This window comes from Rhinolophus ferrumequinum, chromosome 19 (assembly GCF_004115265.2).
Source record: "Rhinolophus ferrumequinum isolate MPI-CBG mRhiFer1 chromosome 19, mRhiFer1_v1.p, whole genome shotgun sequence".
NCBI lineage: Eukaryota > Metazoa > Chordata > Mammalia > Chiroptera > Rhinolophidae > Rhinolophus > Rhinolophus ferrumequinum.
The window spans coordinates 41,506,876-41,525,347 of NC_046302.1; the positions used below are offsets into that span (position 1 = coordinate 41,506,876).

Genomic DNA, 18,472 nt, shown 5'->3' on the forward strand with positions numbered 1-18,472 from the left:
ATACAAACTGAATGACAGGGAAGCCCTACCATTTTTTAACATGGAATCGATTCCTTAAGGAAGTAACCACTCCACGCACTCAGCCCCTCTCCTCGTTCCTCATTCTACACACCTACTAGGCGGTGTGTGGTAGCCATTGTGTTGACTGCCTGGCACGTCTCCACATCATCCTCTCCTCAGTCCCACTCTGGGCTTCTGCTTGGTAGCCCTTTTCTTGGCCCCCAGGGATAAGAAGCGCACATTCCAGGCTTGGGTAACGGGAGTGCTCCCGAGTGATTGGTCAGAGATGAGATCATGGCCTAAATTTGGCCAAGCGGAGTTCTCCTCAAGATCATTCTCACTGGAGATGGGGCAGAGGAAGAAGCCCGTTGACTGCTGTGTTGCATCGTTCAGTTGGTGCGTTAAGGGCTTTGGGGGATGTGTTTTCCCTACGCAGAGGCAGAAATGGAGTGAAAGAAAGGCACCCCAGTGGCATGGAGCCCTGGGTCCAGTCTCTGGAGTTCCTCTGCTTCCTCCAGCTTTTGCTCTTCCTCGTTCTCCAGCCCAGGAGCTCTCCCAGCATCCTTCCAACACATTTATTTCTGCTTGAACAGAGGCCAGCTGGGCTCCTGTCACTCAAGTTTAAACCTCCTCGCAGGCGCTGGGTGGGTCAGTGAGGATGCGATGATGACGTGGACTGTATCCTTGACCTCAAGGAACTTACAGCCTCCAGGGAGAGACAGGGAGGGAAAATGATTCGCGGTATGAACATACATAATGGACGTGGGACTCAGCAGAATCAAAGCTCTGACACATGTCTCATGGCACTGGTCAACTTCTTTAATTCTTATGACGATTTTCTGTTCAAAGCAACCTAAGTATCAAAAATAATATTGCCCATGATCAAATCAATAAATACCAACTGCGCACCTACTATGTGGAGGCTCAGCATACCTGCTGTGATACAGACCTATAGAACATTCTAAGGGGTAGGTGTACTTCTAAAAAATCACAAAGAATACATGGTAAATATAAAATGAAGTCATAGGGACAATCTATTCCTATCTATGTCTTTCTAGAAGAACATGGTGGCTGAGAGCGTGGGCTTTGGAACCCCTGCTTTGTCACTCCCATGTGACCTTGGGCAAAGTCACTTAATCTCTGAAATTCAGTGTTCTCTGTAAACTGCATAATATAACAGTATTTATTTCACAGGTTTGTTGGGAAGATTAAATGAGTTGATATGAGTAAAACACTTAGAATAGCACATAGTGAGTCCTCAATAAATGTTAGCAAGCACTATTATGTCTAAATTATATAGATTATAAACTCTTCAAAAGCAGGAGGCCTTGCCTTTTTTGTAGCTCAGCTAACATGTAGAGACCACTCTAGACTTTTCTACTTGCTTGGCTCAGCAGTATTAATTTATTAGCAGATGCAGGCATTGTCTTGCTTGCTGGTTCCTCCATCTGCTCTAAATTTAGTACTAAATAAAGACAGCTGTGGGCGTGGAGTAGGTTTTAGAGATCTCTGGTCCAAATTCATTGGGTTTTTGTTTTGTTCGAAAGCTGTAATCCAGAGAGAGTTTAGAAGCATGTGCTGAAGACCATTTTTAGGCATGTTTTGCAGAAATTTGTAGCGTCTATTTACATTGTTATGTGCATCCGTACTTTAAGTCTTCAACCATTTGCATATAGTAATATCCTAACTGATGTTCCAAATTTGATGCTACTCTATATGTGAACCTGCATATTTCCTAACTCATTATAATGTATGGATATGAAATAAGTTGATTTAAAAAAAGCAATTCACTTTTTCCATCTTGGTAAGTAGAGTGGTCCCAATCCCACAGTCCCAGGTTTAAAGAAAGGTCAAATGTCACCTCCTCAGACAGCCGGCCTTGTCACCCTATCTAAAATAGTACTCCATCCCTCTCTCCAAACCTAATCACTCTCTATGGTCTTTTCTTAAATAGCAGTTATTACTATATAATTATATTATTCTGTTGGCTCCATGTTTGTTGTCTGTATCACACACTAGAATGTACGCTCTTTATGGATAAGGAATTTGATACATACACCATTATTCCCCCCTCTAGAGCCGTGCCTGGCAAACAGTACACAAATTTTTGTTGGATTATGAAATTTTCATTTAACCCTCAGGGAAAAAAATTTTAAACAAATGTGATGATACCTACCTTTCCAGATGAAGTAACTGAAGCTCAGAAAGATTCAGTAACTTGTCCAGGAACACACATGGTGGCACCAGGGTTTGAACACTTGTCCCTTTGATGCCCAAGCCTATCACAATCTCCACCTCAATGCTACTGTCTCCTGATGAAGTAGGTCTAAGCACACAGAACAGCAGGAAGGCAAGGATGAGATCCGCCGGGATGGAGTCACTGGGCTTCACGATGGGATGGGAGGGAGGGGTGAGGGCAAACCTCTGGCCTGGGCCTGATTGTCCACAGTGGCTTTTCCCTTGGCTGAAGAATCAATTCTAATTTGCTCCTGGGGGAGCAGTGATGATGGAGGGCGGGCTATAGGGGAGCACAGCATAAGCCCCCATTCCTGGGCCTTTGGGTCAAACCCTCCAATAAAGAATGCTTTCCAAGGAGCCTCTGTGGACTGTGGTTAGGACCTGTGTCAGGAGCTAACCCGGGTAGCCTCAGGCAAGTTCAGAAGAACTCCTAGTTCTCTGCGGGGAGGGCAGACAGGTGTCCAGGCTGGAGAGGGGCTTTTGAGTCAGGGCATCTTTCTTAGAGAGGATCAGTGTTATTTTTAAAGCACGTAGGAGCTGAACCGAAAACAAGCCTCCCTAAGATGGAGATGGGAGGGAAACAGCTACTACCAACACTGGCCTCAGGGGCCTGTGGGCCTGTGGATATTGAGTTCTTATTTCCTTGCTGATGAAATGTGCATGCTTAGATGCCCAGGTACCCAAGTTTTGGAGGAGGCTCGCTTGGCCCCAGCACGTTTTAGGAGCAAATCCTGCAGGGCTTCTCCACCAGATCAGTGGCTCACCATGTAGGGCAGGCTCTGCAGGCTGTAAACCCCTTCACAGGTGGGAGGGAGCACCGAGCGCAGGAAGTTTGGGGAGAGTTAAAAGGCAGCAGCTGGGTGCAGCTTGTCAGAAGTGCCAGGGAAGTGAAAGTCAGTCAGGGAAAGGAAAGGGGAAGAAGCAAAAGCCAAGAGACAGCAGCCGGCACTGGGAGAAAGGGAAAGAAAAATCTCAGAACTGCAAGTGTTCTGGGGCCCGCAGAGAGGTGAGGGCTCTGTGGGCCACCTTGGAGGAGGGAGACTGAAAAGGCTGGTTCTTGGAACCAGCCAGCCTTATCCTTCACTTATCTGGTTTCTGAGGAGTAAATAGAAGGTCTGGGGTGCTCAAATGCTCACAGCATCCTTCTCCAAATACCTCATTTCCACCTCTAAAAGGTAGCACTTGATTATCCCTAAACTTTTCAAAAAACTAGTGACTGAAAGTTTTGTTCATGGTAAAAGTGAATTATTTTCCTCAAGGTCTCCCAAGAAAATACTTTTAAAATAAGGAAAGATTTTGGTGATGTTAAGGTAAGATATTCCCCCCTCTCCCCTGCAGAGTTGAAAGCTAAAAACCCTTCACACCAATATCCATTACAAGATTCTTTGCCACTAAAATGATGTCACAGCACTAATGCCAACTGTTATTTAAAAAATGTTTTGTGTTGTTTGCTTTTGATGAAATTGTCATTTCCAGCACTCCCTGCCTGCAATGTTCTGTCTTTTGCCTGTGACACTGAGACTGTTAGATGCTGAGCTCACTTGTTGGACTGAAAACTGTCTAGATTGAAGGTTGATTTGGAATCTCCTGGAGGAAGGGAAAAACTGGGTAAATGATAACTGTTTCAGTTAATGTTCATTACCATTCAATTCCTGCCTCTAAAGTATGGCACGCCGTAGGATCGCTGTATGTTTATTAAATAAAAGGATGCTTGAAAAAGGAAAGATGAACATCTCATTGCAAAACACTTGAAGTGTGTAGAATCACAACTGTGGACTGTCTCCTAAAACACGTACTGTTCCTTTCCATTATTCTCCTCCCCCCAGATTTTGAAGTTTAAGCTCTAGAGGTCTGGGGCCTAGAGTCTAGGACTTTGTCTCTGGAACTGCTGCCTGGGGACCAGCAGTATCAGCCTCATCTGGGAGCTTGTGAGAAATGTAGACTCTCCAGCCCACCTTGGATCCCCTGAATCAGAACCTGCATTTTAACAAGATCCCCAAGTGGTCCGTGTGCTGTTAAAGTTAGAGAAACACTGCTCTCATGCACCTGGGCCACTTCCTTCCTGAGTCACCTACCTGTCCAGAGTCACTCCTAGGTCCTGGCCTCAGGTTATAGCTATTTCGGTGGCAGGGCAGCTCCACACCAAACACTGTGTGGCAGGTTGGCGGCGACAAAGGGCTCAGATTCCGGCTCTACTGCCAAAGGAACTTCATCACATTGACAAGTGATTTAAAACATTTTCTTTTAAACTCCATTTTACAATAAACTTGCAAGAATGGTACAAAGAACTTCTGTATACCTTTTACCCAGATTCACCAATTATGAACATTTTGCCACACATGCTTTAACATTCTCTCTCTACCTATATATTATCATTATTTTGGAGCTATTGGAGCGTCAGTTGCATCCACTGGTATACTTTTCCTGTAACCCTTCAGTGTGTACTTCCTAAGAACAAGGACATTGTCTTACATCAGCACACCAGGGCCAGATGGACGTGTGTGTGTGGGGGGGGGCGGGGGGCGGGGAACAAGTACGGCCTGACAGTGAGTGGCCCCCAGGGCTTCCTTAAATTTTGCACCCTCGGAGCCTTGCCTGCCTCACCCTAGTCCTGGCTCTGCATACAGCTATTGCAGTTAATCAAACTCAGGAAATCGACCATTGATTCAATACAATTATCTAATCTATTATCCATATTTCAATGTTGTTGATTGTCCCAAAAATGTCCTTTATAGCAAGTCTTTTTCATACCCAATTCCAGATCATGCATAGCATTTAATTGTCATATTTATTGGATTTCTTTCAATATGGAACAATTCTTCAGTCTTTCTTTGTCTTGCAGAACATTGATATTTTTGAAAAATGTAGACCAGTTATTTTACAGAAAATCCCTCAATATGGGGACAAGTTATTCTTAATCTCTTGATGGTTCAGTGTCACCACCTACAGATTGAGAATTAATTCCAGCTTCATGTTGAATCAAATAAATTAAGACATGTAATCGACTTGACATATAGCAGGTATAGGGGCACTGAAAAGTCGCTAACACTGACTGGCTGCTTGTCAGGACCACACTATGTGCTTTATATGCATCATTTCATTGAATCCTCCCTACAGCTCTGTTACACAGGCGCTATTTTTACCCCCATTTCTCAGATGAAGAAACGGATACTTAGAATAATTTGTCCAAGGTCCCATAGCCACTAAGGAGTGACATGGGGACCTGAACCAAGTCAGTCTGCCTCCAAGGACTATTTGCTTAGTAACCATGCTAGTGATACTTACCTAAAATGTAAATTTTAAGATAAATTTTACATAACAAAATTCACCATTTTAACCATTTTCTCTTTCCCCCAACTTCATTGAGAAATGATTGACATATGACATTGTGTTAGTTTAAGGAGTACAATGTGATGATTGGACGTATGTATACAATGCAAACTGACTACCATTAGAAGGTTAGTTAACACATATATCACCTCACATAATTACTATTTCTCTTATGGTGAGAACACTTAAGATCTAATCTCTTAGCAACTTTCAAATATATGATACAGCATTGTTAATTATAGTTACCATTCTATATATTAGATCCCCAGAACTCATTCATCTTATAACTGGAAATTTGTACCCTTTGACCAACATCTCCCCATTTATCCCACCTCCCAGCCCCTGGCAACCATCACTTTGTTTCTATGAGTTTTAACCATTTTAAAGTATACAGTTCAGTGTCTTTTAGTATATTCTCAATGCTGTACAACCATCAGCACCATCTAGTTCCAGAACACTTCCATCATCCCCAAAAGAAGCCCCATATCTCCCAATTCCTCTTTCTCCTATCCCCTGACAACCACTAATCTACTTTCTGTTTCTATGGATTTTCATATACAAACAATGGAATACTACTGAATAATAATATAAAGGAACTAACTACTGATACACACAATAACATTTTGGATTTCAAAAACATCATGCTGAGTGAATGAATCCAGATACAAAAAAACTGCACACTGTAAGATTCCACTGTAGTTTTCCAGGAAACTCTAGAAAAATCAAAACCTTAGTAACAGGAAGTATGTCAGTGGCTACCTAGGGCCAGGAGTATGGGGGTGGGGACGGACTACAAAGGTGCACAAGGGAAACTTTTGGAGTGACAGAAATGTCCTACAACTTGATTGTGTGCTAGTTGCACAATGTATACTCATCATACCTACCAAACTCATCTCTCTACTTAAAAAAGTTTATAAATGTAAATTATACCTCAATAAAACTTAAAAAACAACCCCAAACAACAAGAACAACAACAACAAAAACAAACGTATCTGTTCCCCAGTGAAGTTCAAATCGTCATTCTTGGGCCCCAAATCTACCTCCCAGTCTCATCTCCCTCCTCTCTCCTCCATGCATTCATTCCACAAACATTCTCAGACACTTGCTGTGTGTAGACCCAGCGTTAGGCAATTAGAGAAAGTGAGGAAAGAATATCTGTCTTCAGGGAACTCACAGCCTAGTCTGGGAGCAGAAAAGACACCCACACCTTACAAACATCAGGGATCCTAGAGGGTCACTGAGTCTTAAAGGAGAGGAATAAGAAGACACATGCCAGTCACTTTGAATTTTAAATTTGAGTCATTTCAGTTTAATTTTTTGAGTAGGTAATACATTTACATGGTTCACAAATAAAATTACACAGTGAAAAATTCCTCCCACCCTTCCCCCATCTGGCCAGTTCCCACTCTACCCCATGCAACAATAGTTGTTTAAAATACATATTATCTTTCCTTCTTTTTAATATAAGACAAATACGTATTCTCTTTCCTCCTTTATAAGTGTGTCATAATAGACACGTTCTGGACCTTGCTTTGTCATTTGGCAGTAAGTAACCTTTGAGATTTTTCCATGTAGGTACAACGAAAAATTTCACTCTATTTTACAGTTACCTATTGTTCTGTTTATGGATGTGTCATAATTCACTTATCCAATCTCCTTTTGGTAAACATTTATTTCCAACAGTCTGTGATGGTAAACAATGCTGTACTGTGTAACCTCTTACAAATGATGTTTATGTTTTGTTTTGTAGGTGGCAAGTATATCTGTAGCTACATACTGATTTTTTTTTTTAACTTGCCACAAATACACCAACCACTTTCATCTCTCTCAGCTGTTTTCTCTGCCTCGAAAGGCCCCCACTGAGTCCTCATCTATTGGCAAACTCCTACTTTACCTCCTCCAGCGTAACTGCTACTTTCTTGTGAAGCCTTCTGAATCCTCTCCGGCAAGATTAGGTTGCTCCTTCTCTTTCCTCTCCAAGTATTCCATTACCACATTATCACAGTGGTCCAGTCACACTTCACTCTTTCCCCACTGGCCTGGGAGCTACTGAAGGGCATGTGCTGGGGTAGATTTCTCCCCGCATCCCTTAGTGCCTGCTATCTGTATTGAGTAAAAGGTTCATTGCATGGATGGTTACGGTTAGGGCTGGCAATGGGGTGTTGTACTGCTCCTGCCGCTCACTTTCAGCTGCCTCCCAGCCTCTGTGAATACTTAGAGGACTGCCGCCACACAAAGGTGGGCTGTAATTTCCCTTCCCGGCCCACCTAATTCCTTCCTGCCTGCCTCCACCCATTTCTCCCCTTGGGATTCTCTCCACAGCTGTCCTTATGGACCTTGTTGGATCTGGCATGGATTGCAGCTACTATAGCTTTTTAGAAAATAAATAAGGAAGTAAATAAATAAATATGTAAATGAAATAGAGCATTGGCTCCACCCATCTTCTCTCTTCTTCCTTAAGTCTTGGCCTCCTCTGAAGCTGAAAGAACAAATCACTTGATAGTCAAATGTACATCGGTCACCCTCAGACATCACTTCCCACATTTTAAGCCAAAGGAGATGACAGACTTTATTATAGTACTTATAGGAATGTGGGAAACACTATAATATTCAGGCTAATTAATGCTAACTGATTTTCAAGGGCAACTTGAATCATTTTCAAAAACATTAGGTTAACTCTAAAATGTTGTGATACTAAGGCGTGCCTGGAGCTGTCAGTTGCTAGGTCATTTCCGTGTTAACATGTTATTCCGTTCTTCCTAGATGGGCCATGCTGGAGGTGAGAGCCTCTGTCTCCACCTCTGGATCAAGCTGCCATTCAAAGGAGGTGGAGTCATCAGAGAAAAGAAAAGTGAAAGAAAACTTGCAAGCCTTTCCCAGCCCAGATCAGAGATGTTTCTCCTGGAGAAGTCTCAGGAAAGGTGGTAGTTCCCTCAGAGTGCTCTGCAACTTGCTTGCTTACCTCCTCAAAGAAATTTGCGAAACTATGTTTCTTCTTTTTATTTTAAAGGTCAGATCTAAAATGATTTATTTTGTTTAAATAATGGCGAAGCTTGTCATTTCTGACATAAGTATTGGCATTTTAAAATAAGATTGTTACATCATTCTTTAAGCATATCCAAGGGAATCTAAAGATCATAATGCATCTATCATCTATTTAAAACATACATGAACAAGCTTTTTTTTTTAAAAAAACAAAGTTTTACGTCACTCTTTTTCTCCTTATCTTGCCCCTGAACATTTTAATATAAGATTTTACACTGGAAAGTTTTATCGATTGACCTATCGTATTTCCCTCCAAAAATTTTAAAAAGAATCTTTTGACTGAGTTTCTAAGTTTAAAAACCTCATCTTGATTTTATTGTTGATACAATTTTGAATACCTAATTGATCTGAACAACATAAAATATTACAAATTTTGATAAACTATTAAAATGTAAGCCTAGAATATTTTTGCTGGAATGAAATAGGATTCAGAGTCACCTCTATTCCTAGTTTTCATTTAATGGACAGAAGCATGAAACACCTTCTTCATTCCTTCAACAAGTATTTATTGAGCATCAACTGTGTCAATAGCTACTCGAGGCACTTGGAATACATTAGTAAACACCGATAAATCCCTGCCCTCGTGGAGCTTACATTCTGGGGGGGGGGGATAGACAATAAGCTATAACTCATAAGTAAATAATAGAATATGTTAGAAGAGCTATGAGGGAAGAGAGCCGGGTAAGGGGGATCTGAGGTGTAGAGGGGAGGTTCAGAATGGTTGTGACTTTACCAAAGTCAGGGTGGGCCTCATTAAGAAGGCGACATTTGACTAAAGTAAGGTGAGGGAGCTAGTAATGCAGACATCTAGGGGCAATGTGTTCCAGGCAGAAGGACAGCCAATGCAAAAGCCCTAACTTGGGAACACAGCTGGTATCTTCTAGGGTTAACAAAGTAGGGCAGTCAGTCAGGCTGCAGCAGAGTCATCCAAGAGGAGAATACCAGGAGATGAGATTAGAGAGCTAATGTTGGGGGTAGCGCGGTGGTACCCCCACCTGTGTCAAGGTCTCGTAGAATCCTGTAGGCTGTTATTAAGGACACAGACTTTTACTCTGAGTGACATGAGAAGCCACTGGGATTTAAGCAGAGGTGTGACATGATCTGACAGGTTTTAGGAGGGTCACTCTGGTTACTATGTTAAGAATAGACTCCAAAAGGCAAGATTGAGAGCTGGGAGAGCTTTTAGAAGACGAATCCAAGCATGAGATGATGTTGGCTCAAACCAGGGGTACAGTGGACATGGTGAGGGGTACTCTGACTCTGGACTAGAAGTGAGATGTAAAAGAAAGAGTGAAGTCCAGCATGACTTGAGGATTTTTGGTCTGAGTAATATGAAGGGTGGACTTGTCATCAACTGAGATAGGAAAGTTGGTGGGTTGAACGTTGAAGAAGGTTGTCGTTCAGTTTGTGGCATGCTGAGTCTGAGATGTGCAGCTGACTGCTGGGTATCAGGATCTGGAGTTCAGGTGAGAGATCTGAGCTGAAGATATAAATTAGGGAGCTGTCATCATAATGATGATATCATACATCTTAGATGGTATTGAGAGTCAGGAGACTTGATGAGATCACCAATGACAAGAGAAAAAAATCCAAGGAATGGGCCCTGGGCCATTAGAAGGTTAAGAGGTCTGGGAGAAGAGATGGAATCAACAACGAAGAAAGAGAGACCGATGAGGAAGGAGAAAAACCAAGAGGGTGCAGTTAAAATAAAAAAAGGTGAATCAAGTAATTAGCTGTGTCAGCTCCTACAGACAGGTCAATAAAGATAAGTGGAGATTAGGTCATTGGATTGAGGCAATGCAAAGTTCATTGTTGACCTTGACAAGAGGAGTTTTGATAGTGTGTGAAGGATGAAGGCAAGAATGGGTTAAAGAGAAGGTGGGAGACCCTCTCAGCTGAAAATCTAAAATATGCTACATACGTAACCTTTGTATTATGATTTGATTACATACAAATGTAGTCTTATGCACATTGTGTTTGTCATGTTTTTAACTTTATATAAATTGTATCTTATGGCATCTATTCTGCTGCCACAGAATGGGCAGAGAAGAAGTAGAGACAGAAATTATAGAAAACGCTTTTAGAAGTTTTGTTGCAAAGGAAGTGGAGAAATGGGGCAGTGGGTGACAGTGGAAGGGGGTCAAAGAGAAGATTTTGTAGGACTGGAGAAATAACACCTGCTTGTAAGCTTATAGGAGTGACCCAGTGTTGTCACACAGCTGCCTGCCCGTTTGTCCCCTCGTACCTACCCCTAAAAAGAAAGAAGAATCTGTGAGATTATTCCTTTCAGAGATATTGCTTCACCTTTATGCCATCTCCTTGTTTGGCCCCAAAGGATGGCTGGCTAGCCAATGATGGGTAAGATTCCTCAAGAAAGGAACGACCTAAGACAGGCACAGTAGTGTGGGGACCACCAGGAGAATTCACGGGGTTGATAGAGGTGGGCACAGACCCCACCGTCCCCCGTCTAAGGAGAGCTTCTGCCTCTGTGGCTGTATTCCTTCCCACAACCTGCTTGGGAAGTGATTGTTGATGTGGTAACATCAGTTCTCCATCTCAGTAAGTTTTCAACATAAAGGCTTTGTCCCCTAGGGAGGTACAAACAATAATTATTTATACATCATGGGACTTTCGACAGGCAAGGGTGATTGGTTTGAACCAGTTTTCTGGTATGGTGTATGAGACTCACAGACCGTAGTAAAAACAATGCTACTTCCTTGTATGTGCATCAATAAGAGCCACAAGGTGGCCCGATTCGAGGCTCTCAGTCCTTTGAGGTTGTGAGACCCCTGGCCCGTTTCAAAACTTTCTTGATTTCTGTTTCTTTCTTAACCCTTCGCCGCCCCTTCTCGTTCTCTCACTACCCAAGTTGCGCTGGACGCGACAAGCCAGTAGAGAGGGAAACATTGGTAATATAGAAGTGGGGGGCTAACTGCTGGAGTGACAGTGATGATCTTGACTAGGCAAGGCAAGACTGGGAGCTTGGACTTAGAAGGGGGACTGGTTTTAGCTAGGCACATGGAAAATGCACCCTGTACTGCAGAGGAAGGTGAAGAAGAGGTTCCAGACGCTGATACGTGGCCATGGGGAGATGAGATACTGGGATTCTGTGGAGGTTTTCATCTCATTCCTTCAATTTTGTCAATGAAATAAGAAGCAAGGTTATTAACTGAGAATGAGGATGGGGGAAGAGGTGTAGATTAGAGGACAGAAAAGGTATGAAATCCAGAAGAGTGGAGAAGGGAAGCAGGATTCATGGGCAGCACGAAGGGCTCACTTGAGGTTCCCGGTGATGCGATTAAAGTGAAACTAGTCAGTGTGATTGTGTTTTTCTCTATCCATGTTCAGATACATGGTGGTGGCGTGGAGTAAGCAGGTGGAGAACTGGCTTGAATCAGGTCTGTGGTTTTGCTGAGCAAGCACGACAAAAGGGCAGTAGAGTAAGGGGATTCAGAGTGTGTGCAAGGGAGTGACGATGATCGGCCAGGGTAAGGATGAGAGAAAGTGGATACGCGGGTTGAAGAATTGTTGGAGTTAGAGTACGATAGGGAAATATGGAAACAGGAGGTGGTGTTCAGACTGTGACGTATTTGAAATGGTGATGATGAAGAAGTTGCAGAGTTTGATAAGGTTTCTGTGATTATGCCCATGGGAGCAAGTGGCTGAGTTAGGGCAGGACAAGGTCCTTGAAGGAGAAATCAAGGAACTGAGAGATCAGGGTAACGGGGAGATCATCTAACTATATATTAATATCACATTAAGACAGAAGTGGTATTGGAGTGACTGACAGGAGCCAATGGTTAAAAAATGAAGGAGAGGGGGCGGCCGGTTAGCTCAGTTGGTTAGAGCGCAGTGCTCTTAACAACAAGGTTGCCAGTTCGATTCCCACATGGGCCACTGTGAGCTGCACCCTCCACAACTAGATTGAAACAATGACTTGACTTGGAGCTGATGGGTCCTGGAAAAACACACTTAAATAAATAAAAGTTTAAAAAAAAATGAAGGAGAATGAGAATAAGATGATGGGTACTGGATAACAAGACTTAAAGCTGCAGGTTAACAGGGAGGAGAGAGGGAGATGGTCTGGAAGCGATGTTGAGGAGCAAGGAGAACACCTACCTCACCTCCAGGCACAGTCTAAGGGGCTCATGGTTGAAAATACAATCGAGGGGGAAGGGAAGCCGTGTGCCAGGAGAAAATCAGGTTTCCCTTGGCGAGAAGATGAAGGGAACCTGAAGAAAATTCTGAGATTGAGCTTAGAGGGACTGTAATTTTGCACAAATAATTAGAAGGTGCAGTGGACAGACTCTATCTAATGTGTTCCTGTACGATCCCCACCTCCTGGCATCCAGGCCCTTGTGTAGTCTCCTTCCCTATGATTTGCTTCTGGCCAAGAGTCTGGCAAAAGTGACAGGATGTATGTGATTATGTTACATAAGGATGTAACCAGTGTCTTAGACTCTCCCCCTTGCTGGCTTTGAAGAAGCCAGCTGCTATATTGTAACCTTCCCTACGGACAGGGTCACATGTCAAAGAACTGAGGGAGCCGACAGCCAGCTAGGGACTAAAGCCTTCGGTCCTGCATCCTGCAGGGAACTGCCAACAACCACAGGAGCTTGGAAGTGGATCCTTTCCCTGTCAAGCCTCACTTTGTGATCTTGCAGAGAACCTAGCTAAGCTATGCCTGAACTCCTGACCCACAGAAACTGTGAGCTAATACATTTGTGTTGTTTTAAGCTGCTGTGGTAATACTGTTATACAGCAATAGATAACTAATACAGATGGGAATGGAAGAAGTTGAGTTATAGCAATGTTACTCAGTTCTTTTAACTCCAAGTGAGGTACGCTGCCTAAGAATCACATGTTGCTGTATCATCAAGTCACCTACCGTTGTCAGATCTTCCTTGAATTTTGTTGATAGCAAAGAACTGGAAACCACATGACTTGCAGAAGAATTTAAAACCCTTTAATTCGGGTAGTTTACTTTCTCAGCACAGATATCAATTTCTGAATTGTCTCTTTGAATTGCCCTGGAGGTTTTTACGTCTTGGGTTGATGCATCTTACGATTGGTGAGAGTTTTGACTTTTTTTTTTTTTTTTTTTAAGGAGGGTGCAGCTCAGGGCCCATGTGGGGATCGAACCGGCCACCTTGGTGCTACCAGCACCAAGCTCTAACAAACTGAGCTAACCGGCCACCCTTTCTTCTATCTTTGTTTTTATGGTGGAAAGACAGTTTTGCAAGGGGACGCTGTGTCTTCAGGTGCTTTCCGAAGCAGAGCAATTTTAGAAAACAGTAACTATAGCAGTGGAAGATCTGGAAATGAATTCCCTTAAAATTAGTCTTGGAAGGTCTTCATGAACCCCATGGATAAGGGGACACTAGCGAAGATGACAGTTTTAGAGGCTTTCTGGTAGAAGAGGGAAGAGCTCAGGCAAGGACTGTATGGGGCTAGGGGATGGAGCACTGTGTTAAAGGTAGAAGGGAGACTCGGGAGTTTCCGGGCCACATAACTCAAGAATCAGTTTAGAACTTTCTAATAATTAGCCTTAGTGGGATCCCCCAGCAGAAGTATTTCCTGGTTGGTGACAATGTATATAATTGGTGTCTTCTGAAACTTTTTAAATATAAAAGAAACACATGCTTCTTATAAAATTTTGAAGTAAAAGAAATACGAAGTCAAAAGCAGAATTTGTGCCCTGCCCAACAGGTAACCTAGTTAACAGGTGTGTTGTAGGTCCTCAATGGTCCCTTCCAACTTTGACATTCCACCTAAATCTCTCCCAACAACCACCGTTAACCTTTAGTAACACTGGTCAGGCTCTCAAACGTGTGATTCCTTGACTCTCCTGGGCATCTCTTTATCCCAACGGGGAGTCTCGCGAGTTTAAATACCTTTGAATCTAGTGATCCAGGGCTAGTGAAAGGGAAGGAAGGTGCAGACATCGACAGTTTCTTCTCAAAGTAAACCGCTGGCTGTTAAAGTCTAATTTTTGTGCCCACGGAGGTCCTCAAAAACAAGGCCCGGCTGACCGCTAGTTATAAGCACTTACTGGACGCCCACTATATGCCCAGTTCTCTCGCGCTGCTCGGGTACTTTTTTGCAAAGGGACGCCAATTTCTCTTGTGACCATTCCCTCCAAGCAGCCTTTCCCCCCACCATTACCGGGCAGCGCTTCCCTGCAGGGCCACAGCGCGGGACCCCGGGCCTGGACTCGGGGCAGCCCCCCGACGGGTGCGCCTCTGTGGGCGCCTGCGCAGAGAGACCCTCCCGTCACTGCGGGCGGGAGGCGGGGACAGCCTGGAGAAAGGAAAGCTGCGGGGGGGAAAGGGCCAGCCCTGAAATTACCCGGATGTGGTCTCCGCGCGCGCATGCTCAGTGTCCTCTCGACAAGTTGGCAGCAAAACCTCGGTCCTGGTCGTCGTCGCCGCTGCGGTAACGGAGCGGCTCGAGTGGCGGAGCTAGCGTTCGCGTCCGCCCGCTCTCGGGAGCCCCTTCCCTCTCTCCCTTCGGCTCCGTGGCCGCCTGGAGTAGGGGAGCGGGTGAGGGGAGCCGGGCGCCCCGCGAGAGAGGCCCCCCGCCGCGGGGCGGCCCGGGAGCTCGAGGCGGCCCGGCCCGCGCGGGCAGCTGCGCGGCCCCGAGGAGGGGCGGCCTGGCCTGGACGCTTCGGGGCGGGGGCCGAGGAGCGCTCCGGGCCGCCGGGGGAGCGACGGGCCCGGCGCCCCCGCGGACTAGCCCCGGCGGGAGGGCGAACTCCCCTCGCCATCGCCCGAGCCCAGGTAACGCGCCCTGTCCCCTCCCCTTCCCCCGGCCGGGCCCGCGCACCCCGCCCGCGGCTTCCCCGCCCCGGGGCGGGCTCCCGGCGACGGCGGCAGGGAGCGCGCGGGAGGCCGGCGATCCGCCGGGAGAGCGAGCGAGGTCGCCTGATGGGCCTGGCCGGGCCAGCGGCCCTCAGGCAGCACGGGCCGGGCCGCGGGGCCTCGCGTCCCTGGCGTTCCAGGGTCGGTCCTCCGGCCCCGAACTCCCTTCTCAGTTTGTCGCAGAATCAAGTTAAACTCGGACTGGGACTCCTGCTGCGGCTGCCGCTCCTCTTTGTTGTTCTGGAATAGTTTCTCTGTCGTCCTCCCTGGCCGAGCGCGTTGGGTCGCCTGGAGCGTGTCGCCTTAGGTGTCTAAATGCAAATTGTAAATGGCTTGTCTTAATGTCTTTTCTCAAGCAAATTTTTGTTTTCTCTTTGTCCCTTATTTTCTCTCCATAGTTTATGTTTCTGGCTTTGATTTGTTTACTTCTTGAGTATTGTAGGTGATGGCGGTATGCGGGAAACAATCTTAGCACCTAACTGACCCTTCCCGTAATAAAAAAAAAATAAGACGTAGTTGATCTTTTTGTTAGGACTACAAGTTCTGGGTGTGAAATTGGTGTAGGGTGGAGGGCGGTGGCTCCATCACAAACTAGATTTTTAAAGAAATGGGTGTGTGTGTATTTAGCTAACTTGAAAGGTCTCTTTGCGGGTATAGAGACGTTTTAAAAAGCCCTGTTGAAGATTAATAGCTATTTCTCTCTGAAAACCCTAGTGATTTTTAAAAATGAATATATTTATTTCTTATTATTTCGAATTTAGTTTCTAAACGCCTTTAGTTTTTGCACCGTATTTTAAGGTGAAACTGCCGGTTATTTAGGAAAAAGTAAGATAGTGTGGAGTCATTTTGATTACTCTGAATTGGCTTTCTTCTAAAGGCATGTAGTCTTGGCTAATTTTTGTTAACAACCTTTGACTTCTGACAGAATTTAGCATCACTTTAGTCTTAGTAGCAGTTTGATTATTCCGGGTGTTTAAAAAGTAGGTTCAGAACTTTTGCTGGAAGAAACCATTTAGTATTAATAGAAAATTCAGAAATACATACTTTCATAAAGTAATTTGATTTGAAACATTGCATTCGAATAATTTTTATTGTGTATTTCATAAATTGCCCCGTTGCCATGTTGTATCGAGACTATTTCAGTTGAAATGTAGCATACGAAGTTGTAAGTGTGTAACTTTTCTTCTTCTGTGAGGGGTTAACTTTTGGAAAGTTAGTACATGACATTTCAAGTTGTAAATGGTAGATATAATAAGATTTTGAAATGATTTCGTATTAATGTTTTTTCCATAACGTCATGATTTTTGTTTTCTTATTTGGCTTTATTACAGAATAAATGTAATATATACAAGCCACACATTTAAGATTTGGAGTATCTTTAGATCTAAAGGTGGTGATGAATTATGTAGGTTTAAGTTGTTGAACTTAAAACTAAAAGATTTATAGACAAAATTGATACATCTTTTTGTGAGTCTATTAATAGAAGACTCACAAAATGCTATATCAATTTCATTGACATGTTTGTTTGTTTGTTTTCCAGGTTTGGGGGAAGGTTTCTTTAAAGAGGTGTTGCATCTTAATTGTTTTATTTTTCAAGTTGGAGTGCCTAAGTAGAAAGTTCTTTTGTTCTACTGAGTGCCTTCATTTTAAATCTTGAGCTTAAAAAACAACTTCAATTTGGTTTCAGATTTAATGAAAATTTGTGCTGAGAAAGTCACTTTGAAATTTTTTGGAATAAGTTTTATATGGATCATTGACCTGTTCTAATGGCGTTGCTACTTGAAGCAATTCTGCTTATATGAGGAAGAGCAAATCTTATTTCTACAAACTTGTGCTTCGCTGTCTTAAGCTACATTTTAGTTATTTCTCCATTTATGTGTGAATTCTTTTTGCTGCATTCCCCTTCAGATTACCCCCGGCAAAAAAAAAATTAAAGAGCAAGTATAAAACTAATTTATGCTGCCCAGTGGTACTCCAGCTTGGAAGTTGTTTTTTCCTGCGTGAGCTGGTGTTATAGTAACATCATTAGACACTATTCTAATTGAGCTGTGAGTTCCTGAGCCTTCTACTAGGGCAGTTAACCCTATAGGACCTGCCTCGTTCATTATATTTAAAATGTATATTTAGTCTTGCCTAAAATTTTTCCTCTTTTGGTGAGAACATTTCATACGTTATTTTTCTTATGTTTAAACTTTACTTATTTCAGTTCTATTTTGTTCCTCTATAGCTCATGCCTAATTTTTTCTGTTTTCATTCAGTGATTTTAGAGTGAATGGTTTTTTAAAACATCTTATGTTAGCCATTTCAGTGCTCATTGTACATGTTTGGATTTTTTTTTTTTTCCTTAGGCAGAAAAAAGTTAGGCAGACTTTTGTTTTGTTTTGCTTAAGTGATGATTAAAGGTGACTCTGAGGTAATGTTTAATCATGTATAAAACTAACTGGTTTCAATGATTTCATTTTCTACACTAAGTGAAAAAGTTAAAGCTGTTAGATCAGCATACATAGAATTTAATACAAGTTTGTGAAATTATAAAATTTTGCGTTTTTTGCTTGACAGTTGAAGATTTGATTGGTTTAAAAAGAAATTCAAACACTTGACGAATATGTCTAGATATTTATTTGAGTGACTTTCAGTATGATACAGTTTGCATCATAATATGCCAAAACATATGCTTGATAATGAGTCAGATTTAGAATTTTTGGATTCTTTTCTCATTCTGAAATGTGTAATTTTGGTGGTGGGAAATGTGGCTGCATTTCACTTTCTCAGGAACAAGGTATTTTAGGTTGTGTTACCTTGACACTATTATGTGGTGTGATTGGCATCCAAGAAAATTTATTTTAACCATAAGAGTGGATAAAAATGAGGGCAGTGCTTACCTATGTAAAACTAGGATAATAGGTGGTCAGAATCTTATCATTTAAGTTTTGATTATTTGCTACTGCAAATTATATCAGGTAAGATAGAAAGCTGCCAGAGACTGATTATAAAGAGTG

At 43.2% G+C, this 18,472-nt stretch overlaps 1 protein-coding gene across 4 annotated transcripts in view; it reads left to right on the forward strand.

Annotated features, from left to right (window-relative positions):
• The window catches only part of SMAD4 (SMAD family member 4), an 87,179-nt gene that overhangs the window by 17,444 nt on the left and 51,263 nt on the right, over window positions 1-18,472 (forward strand). Inside the window, exon 2 of one of the 4 annotated variants that reach the window (XM_033087536.1) lies at window positions 8,332-8,489. The gene's annotated coding sequence lies outside the window, so the exon portion shown is untranslated. Of the gene's footprint in view, window positions 1-8,331; window positions 8,490-15,241; window positions 15,393-15,623; window positions 15,798-18,472 lie in introns of those variants that run through there. The other 3 variants (XR_004421068.1, XM_033087535.1, XM_033087537.1) reach the window with 3 other exon arrangements.